This window comes from Heterocephalus glaber, unplaced genomic scaffold (assembly GCF_053883595.1).
Source record: "Heterocephalus glaber isolate CG9 unplaced genomic scaffold, H.glaber_assembly_v1.0 deba00001863, whole genome shotgun sequence".
In the NCBI taxonomy this organism is placed as follows: Eukaryota; Metazoa; Chordata; class Mammalia; order Rodentia; family Bathyergidae; genus Heterocephalus; species Heterocephalus glaber.
Window position 1 is genome coordinate 939,832 of NW_028258503.1, and position 9,093 is coordinate 948,924.

General features: G+C 35.9%; 1 pseudogene; it reads left to right on the forward strand.

Moving 5' to 3' along the window:
• The first annotated feature begins 1,621 nt into the window (after positions 1-1,621).
• LOC110347560 (large ribosomal subunit protein eL30 pseudogene) lies at positions 1,622-8,328 on the forward strand (annotated as a pseudogene).
• Positions 8,329-9,093: the final 765 nt, after the last annotated feature.

Sequence of the window (9,093 nt, forward strand, 5' to 3'; positions counted from 1 at the left end):
ATATCATCAAATATTCATTCAGTGTCCAAATTTCCCTGGTTGTGTCCTATATTTTTTATAATTGGATTATTTGACTCAAAATCCAACTAGGTACATATTTTAGTCAATTAATATGTCCTCTTTTTTCTCTTTCAATTATAGATTATCTTATCTTATCTTCTTATCTTCTCCTCCCTTTCAATGTGTTTGTAGAAGAAATCACCATCCTCTGGATTTTGCTAATTGTTCTTCTCTTGTAGTGTCATTTAACCTGTTCCAGGCTTCTGTAACTTATTAATTAATACCACTACTCACCAGTTCCTTTGACTCTGTATTTCTTATAGTTAGGTATAGAGGTTTATTAGCTACAGATTCAAAGTTTAGCAAGAATAAGTGCTGTTTGGCTTCTTATTGCATCACATCAGGAGGTACATAATGTCTGCTTATCTCTCTTTTTGGAGTGTGATGCTAATACTGATTAATTTGTTCATGTATGGTCACCCTGATCTATCTATTACAAAATTTTCCATCACTCTTTCAACTAATTAGAACTTTTTATGATCATTGCCTATAACTGTCATTTCATTATAAGCTGAAAAATGGTGCTATACTACTATTTGTTCTGTGTTTATAAACTTGGATTCTTATGCAAAGAACTTTTCCACATCAAATATTTTGCTACTCTCAAGTACTTTCATCAAGAAAGGCAGAATGAATGTTTTATTCTTTCCATTTTTTCACTAGCTATTAATAGTTACTTATTCCTAAAATAGAGTTATATAACAATCCCCAAATCTTAGTGGCTTAAAACAAGAAGTATTTATTTCTTATTATCAGGTCTATTGGTTATTTGTGATTTTTCTAAACTCTCTTGGGTTTGACTAGGCCTGACTTCAAAATTAGGGTTAGATTCAGGTCTGTGCCATGTATCTAACCATTCTGCAACCATATCAGAGATTAGCCAGAGAATGTTCTCATGGCAAGTAGTAGAAATGCAAGAACAGACCAACACACAGCACGTTAAAAGCCTTTATTATATTTACATGAGTTATATTCACTCACATTTCAATAGTCAAAGTAAGGTATAGAGGCAAACCAAATCTACTAAAATGTTATATTGTCAACTTAGAATGTTGAGCTGTAAATTACATTGCCCAGAATCCCTTTATTCAGTTGGTTCCATGTTAGATAAACCTGTGTGAGGTTTGGGAAGTGGAAGCAAAGCAACAGCTATTCTTGAAGAATCTTCATGATCAGTTACTGGGGTTTTTTTTGGTACCAGGGATCGAACTCGGGACCTTGTGCTTGTGAGGAAGGCAGTGGAACCACTGAGCTAAATCCCTGGCCCCATCATGATCAGATACTGTTGATTATCTAATGTTACATATAAAATCATTCCAATATTTAATGCCTTCAAATTTATTATTTCTCATGGTTCTGTGGGGGTGATCAAATTCATCTCATTACTTCTTACTTGGGGTCTCATAGTTTGTCAGGTGGTTTCTGAAGCTAGATTTCTTTAAGAGATCAACAGGACTAAATGTCCAAGATGGTCCATATACATGTTGACTAGCAGCTCATATGGAACTGTGGACTAGAGTCCTTCCATGTTGCCATACCATATGGTTTGGGCTTGTACAGCATGGAAGCCGAATTCAACAGGGAATGCACTAGTAGTGAGTGTTCTAAGAGACAAGGATCAAAAGTTTCTGTGCCAGGTAAGTGCTGTGCCCAGAACTGAAATAGTTCCATTTATACCATGCTCTGTTGATCAAAGTAGTTACAAGTAGTGTACAGATATAATTAGATGGAGAAATAGACTCCACTTTTGATTGACAAGTGGCAAGCTTGTATTTCAAAAGATGGAAGATGAAAGATGGTTTTGTATCCATCTTTGAAAAATATAAATCTGTCACAGGTATGGTGATGGACACTTACAAGGTACCTGGAAGATTCTAGTTTGGCATTGCTTTCCCTGCTCAACATCTACCTCTTCTTTTCAATAACTGAATTTACTGGACCAAAGTGGCCTAGATCAACTACAGGAAACTAAGTTTCAAAGAAGTGATAGTTTACACAAAAGCAAAATCTTCCTATAAACCTCAACATGAGATTCCACTTTATTGGTCCTACTTTTTTCCAATTTTATTAAGGTATACTGACAAATAAAAATTGTATACATGGAAGGTGTATAATGATTTGATATACATATACATTGTGTAATGATTATCACATGACAATTAACGTATTTATCACCACCCATTAGTATGTGTGTATGCATAGTGGGTGTGGTTAGGACACAAAATTTGCTTTCTTACCAAATTTCAAGTAAATAATACATTATTATTAACTATATTCACTATGCCATACAAAATATAGATCATTCCAATACGTTACCTTCTTTATTTTTCTCCAGAGAGTTTTGTGCTTCTAGGTGTAAGGTCTTGCACATATATTGAATTTTTCCATTCTTGTTTAATGTTTTTGTATGCTTCTGTGAATGACATTTTAAAATTTAAATTCCCAATTGTTCATTGCTTAGTTCATATAAATACAATCAATATTTATATATTAAAATTATATCATAAGACCTATTAGTTCAAATAGCTTGTTAAGCAGATTCGTTAGGATCCTACACACAGATGATTATGCCATTATTGAATATACTTTTGCTTCTATCTTGGCAATCAGTTAGCATGCTATCCCTTCTCCTTTTCCACACTGGATAGGATTTCTAGTACTATGCTACAATTTGTGAAAATGAGTAACCTAGCTTGTCTATAATCTTTTGTTTTTACATATAATGTACACTGCAGAATGTTGTCCATACTTTTTATAATTCTGAGCTTCTGGGTTTTTTTTTCTTTTCTTCTTTGGATCCTTACCCCCATGTACCTTCTAGAGACCAGAAAATTCTCAGACCCAGGGACCCTTGTTGCACCCACACATTCTGCTGCAGCTTTTCCTGCAATCCTCAATATTCTGGTCACCCCCGTGGGAGCAAGTAAGACAGTGACTTGAGTGCTTACGTCTAACAGACGTATGAAGATTTCAGTCCCCTCTGTCTCCAAAATTTCCCAGCATATTCAGTTTTTTCTCGAAGCACATGAAGTTGAGGTATAGTGGAAGAGAATAACCAGGAGATACAGAGAAAGAGGTTCTGCACACAAGCTTTATACGGTAAAACTTCAGTTGTCGAACTTCATTCATTCCAAATTGGTGTTTAAACACTGAAAAGTTAAAGAACTGAACATATTTTTCCCCAAAGAAATAATAGAAAACCAAATAATTGGTTTTGAGGTCCAAAAATTACACTGATAAATTCATTTTTCTAACACTTTTTATAAATTTCACAATGATTTCTTCCTTTAACTCTATTGTGGTTTTCAGTTTTCCTCTTAACTTTTCTGCTGGTATCCCTAACTATCTTTGGAGCCATGGTTACAATATTTTATGCAAATAAAGTGCAACAAAAGTGCACAATGAGGAATGTTTGAATGCACTAATACAAGCATTATGTGCTGTCTGGGCGAGAGCAGTGCTTAGACTGAAGCATCACTTCTTTGTGTTCCTGGTGAGACACAACCTGTGACTCACTCTCAGGCATACAGGCCTTTTCCAGTTGGATTTTTGGTTTAACCCTTGAGCAAAGTTATGAAAAACAAGCAGATATTTTTGGAACTTTGCTGTATGAGTAGTGGAAAGTTTGAGCTTGGAGCCATTCAATAACTGAGGTATCACTGTATCTCCTTTAGGCTTCAAATGGACACCTGCTCAGGCTCAAAAAAATGGACTAATATTTAGCTCTACTCAAAGCTCTGTATTCTTATTGTTGTCAATATTATAGCACTGTGGATTCTTTGACTCAGCAGTCATACTGTACTTTGCTTCTTTGGCTGTAACCTCAGGTACTGCTGCCTCATTATTATATTATCCCTCCATCCTCCCACCCAGGTGAGAATGAACAACAACCAAAGCACCTGTGGCATGCCTTTTTTCAAACCTTGGTCTCATTAGTAGCTACAGAAGAGAAAGAGTCATATTCCTACCCTGGTCTGCCCAATACTGGAGAGAATGAATTCTTTATTACATCCTGAGGAGTCTTCTCATATCAGCTAATGCATCCCACAACCATACTCATTCCCCAAACTGTCAAGACTTTGAAGATCTGGGATTTTACCATCTCTACATGGTAATGAGATTGGCTATTATGATATTGTTTCATGGATGCTAGCAGAAAGCATGAGACTTTTAGATAGATACTTACACATGTTATGGTTCCATTATAGGAGAGAAACAATGAGGTCGGAGTATTCACCACTTTTATAGTGAACCACTACGTTTTTCCAAAGGTAAAGCTATTATCTCATTTCTCTAGGTTGCTCACTGCAAAGATTACCCTGAAAAATAACAGAGGTAAAGAGTGGCCAGGGCTTTGCACTCTTGGCATACCCAGAAGGAAGTTCAAGGGATACCCGGGGACCCATTATAAATAGAATTGAAACAACAACAACAAAAGTCCCACTCATGAAAAAATAGACCAGTTGAGCAGCCATGTAAGGAAGAATTTCTATAGGAAACAAACCTTATTTCTTCCTTGAATGTTTGGTATAATCCACCAATGAAGCCATTTGATTCTGGAAGGAGTGTGTGTGTGTGTGTGTGTGTGTGTGTGTGTGTGTGTGAAGGAAGTTGCATTCAATGATATGTAAAATTAATTTTTAAAAATACATAGAATAGTATAGTTGTGTTTAGCAAAGTCAAAGGATAAAAGATCAATACAAAATTATATTTCTATATACTATAGATGTAAATTAGAAGTTAAAAAATGTTAAATATTATTTTTCCCATTAAGTTTATTGGTACATTTTAGGTATAAAATACATTTACATTCATCATTGGGATCTTGTACCTTTACATGATGTATCTTGGTTCTTATTTTTTTCCCCTTCCCCTGCCCTCCCTTCACCCCCTCCACCCTTCCCTATTTGCAAAGACTTTGTTTCCATTAAAAATTTTTAAATATTATTTATAAAAATTCCAAACAGTGAAATAATTTGGTGCAACTCTACTAAAACATGTATAAGACCTATATGCTGAACACCATGAAATGCTTATGAAATCAAAGACTAAATAAATGGACATACTATGTTCATAAATACAATATTATGCATAGTAAAGATATCAATGCTCCACAAATTGACTTGTAAATGTAATAAAATGCTATCAAAATCCAAGTAAGATGTTTTTGGAAATATAGGCAATCTGATTCTACAATTTGTAAAGAAAACAAATAGGCCGAGATCCAACATGGCTGACTAGAAGAGAAGTCGCTTCAGAGAAGCTCAGTTAAGATCCACTGAGAAGTAAGGTATTCGGAAAGTGGGAGAGGAGTTTTCACGCTAGAATAGAAAATTAATAAGGAAAGTTGATACACATATCAAGTCAAACAAATGGACAATAAAATAAAAGGGGAAAGCAGCACTTCTGTGGCAATTCAGCCTCTCTGTCAGGGAGTAGCCACCTTGGGTACTGCAGAAGCATGTCTAAGGGCCAATCTAGTGGTGCAGAGACCAGACTCCTGGGACACACTTAGTATTCACTGGCCTCACACATATATCACCTCTGCTGCCAAACACTGGGGAAAGTAGCATTCCTGTGCTCTCTGCTCCAGCACATACTGCAGATGGGACCCCTTCCTCACTCCAGACTCAGGCAAGAGAGAGAATATACAAGTGTTTTTTGTGTGTTTGTTTTGTTGTGTTTAGGATTTTTTGGTCGTATTATTTTTGTTTATTTTTCTTCTCTTTTTTTGATGTAATTAGTGTCTAGGTTCTCTCCCTCTCCTAATCTCCCTATCTAGTTTCTTCACAAGATCTCACAGTAATTCTATTGCTTAATTCTTTTTCAAAAAGAAAATTAACAGTATATTAACTCTTCATTTAGAATTTGCCATATTCTTCTCTCTCAGTCACTACTACCTTCTCTTGTATCAACCCACTATGCTCCCCATAAAGTTGCTTTGACTTCTTCTGTACCATATCTAGCCCCCTCTCCTACCCAATTTGTTTTTTATTCTCCTCTATTGCTATTTATTGTTTTTTTATTTTTGTTGGTGGAGTTTGGAGTTCTAGCACCCATTTTCTTGTTCCCTTTTGTTTTAGATTACTTGTTTTATTCATTTGAATAGTCTCTCTCTGTCTCTGTCTCTCCTTTTCTTGCTATCTCTCTTTCAATTAGTTTCCTTATTCTTTCTTTTATTTCTCTAGTTTAATCTCCATTCCTTATTGTGTAACCTTTTCTTTGTTGGTTTTCTCTGTTATCTAATATTATTAATTTTCTTTTACTTCTTAATAGGACAATTTATATCAATTATATTACCTTCTCATCTTCCATTGCTTAATTTTTTTCAAAGTCTATTTTACTTTCTTCATATTTCCATGCCCACACCTTATCTTTACATCATAACCACTTATTCCTATGAATCTATAGATTGTTAACCGTATCTTACTATGGTTGAACACTGTTCTATTGTGCTTCTCCCCCACCCCCTTTTTTTTTTGGTACTGGGGATCAAACTCGGGTCCTTGCGCTTGCACAGCAGGGGGCAAAACCACTAAGCTAAATCCCCGGCCCCACTGTTCTATTGTGAATGGAGGTAAAATGGATCTATTGAGTAGATATTTACTGTATATAAATATAGTGGTACCTTGGTTCATGAATGCTCTCATTTGCAAAGAATTGATTCATAAACAGAAGTGTTTGGCAAAATTTTGTTCTTTGAAAACTCTGCATTGGGTGATGAACATGACCACGGCCATCTTTCCCACAAGAACATGAATGTGGTCATCTTTTCCAGAATTGTGTAATAAATTAAACTCATGAACTGAGAGACCACTGTATCTCGTTAGTCTTAGAGTTTGTACTATAACTATAGATAGTGTTCCTATGGTTAAAGATGGTACAATGTTAGTTATTATAGTTTGTTAATATTCACACTGTATTTGATACTATTATTGTTGCTAACTTTACTACTTTAAACAAGGTGACATAGTTGTTGCTATCAATCGGTCTTCTCTATATGCCAATATCTAGATTGTCCAGGGGTCATAACCAATAATACAGTTCATTGCCAAAGAACTGGGTATGGGCCAAACACATTCCAACCTTCCCTCCCTAATAAATAGAAGTAGTAGGATTCTAGGACAGTCCCAAAGGCCAATAGCTAGCTATGCATAGAGGACATCTCTGAAAAGTAGTCATTACCTAAAGAGGTTTGAATACTAGCAATAAAGCTACCCACTATAAGCAACTTGCAAGCCGCAACACAGAAAACAAATAAATAGAAAATGAGAAAACATGGAAGCAAAATGCGCCCCAAAGCCCCACACTCCTCCAAAGCAAATCCAGAGGGAACTGAAGGGGAAGAAATCAAAAGCCACACAACCAAAATATCTGAAATGGTAGCAGTCGGGGTAACAAAGTACAAATAAAATGCTTGGTGAATTCAGGGTAGAGATAACTCCAGAGATAATTAAAGACATTATGACCCGAATAAAAACAAATTATTAGTGAGTCCAAAGAAGATACAGATTAAAAAAAATAGAGGAGCTAAAGAAAGACATGCAAACCATGAATGGCCAACATAGAAAAGAACTTGAGTCCATAAAACAGTCTCAAACAGAAATTCAGGAGATTCAAAACTCTATTGAAAGCATATGCAACAGAATCAACCAATGTGAGGACAGAATATCAAACTTAGAAGACAGGGCTGTGGCTGGTAATCAACTAATGAGATATACCTTAAAAATAGCAAGGGACCATGAAAAATCCATCCAGCAGCTGCTAGATGATGCAACGAAGACTAAGATTAACTGGCATCAATAAAAATTTAGAAGATAGGCCTTTCTCACTTCCTGGCCATCCTGGCGGCTGCTTTTGGTTGGGGGCCATCCCACACCTACAGCAGGAAGATAGTGGCCGCAAAGAAGATGAAAAAAATCTCTGGAGTCCATCAGCTCTAGACTCCAACTTGTTATGAAAAGTGGAAAGTACGTGCTGGGGTACAAGCAGACACTGAAGATGATCAGACAGGGGAAAGCGAAATTGGTCATCCTCGCCAACAACTGCCCAGCTTTGAGGAAATCTGAAATAGAGTACTATGCCATGTTGGCCAAAACTGGTGTCCATCACTACAGTGGCAATAATATCGAACTGGGCACAGCATGTGGAAAATACTACAGAGTATGCACACTGGCCATCATTGATCCAGGTGATTCTGATATCATTAGAAGCATGCCAGAACAGACCGGTGAAAAATAAACCATGCAAAATTTTTCATTAATAAAACTTGCCAGAGCTTTTTTTTTTTTTTAAATTAGAAGATAGCACTAAGGGCATTAAAAAAAACTGTTTACGAAAGTAATAGCAGAAAATTGTCCAAGTAAGGAAAAAGAATTTGATATACAGATAAGTGAGGCCTACAGAACCCCAAATAGCCATGACCAGAAAAGAACTACACCAAGGCATATAATAGTCAAGATTCCAGAAATTCAACACGAGATCAAATTTTTAAAAGCTGTCAGAGAAAAGAAACTAATCACCTATAAAGGAAAACTCATCAGAATCACAACAAATTTCTCAACACAAACAATAAAGTCAAGGAGAGCTTGGAGTGAAGTATTGCAAGCCCTAAAAGAAAACAACTTCTAACTCAGATTGATGTGTCCTGAAAAATTATCTTTCAAAATTGATGGAGAAATAAGATATTTCCATGATAAAGAGCACCTAAAGACATTGAGGACCACCAAACCAGCACTTCAAAAAATTCTCAAGGATGTCCTAGAAAGAGACAATGAAGATAACAATGCCAAAAATCCCAGTAGAATGACTTCACCAAGCAAGGTAAGCAATTACCTAGAAGAGAAAGAAAGGGAACCAACAGCAGGAAAATAATATAATGACATGGATAATAACCATCAGTTATAACTATCAATGTGAATGATTTCACCTCACCAATGAAAAGACAGAGATTACCAGAATAGATCAAGAAACAAGATCTCACAATATTCTGCATACAAGAAACACATTTAACCCAAAAAGAAATTCATAGAC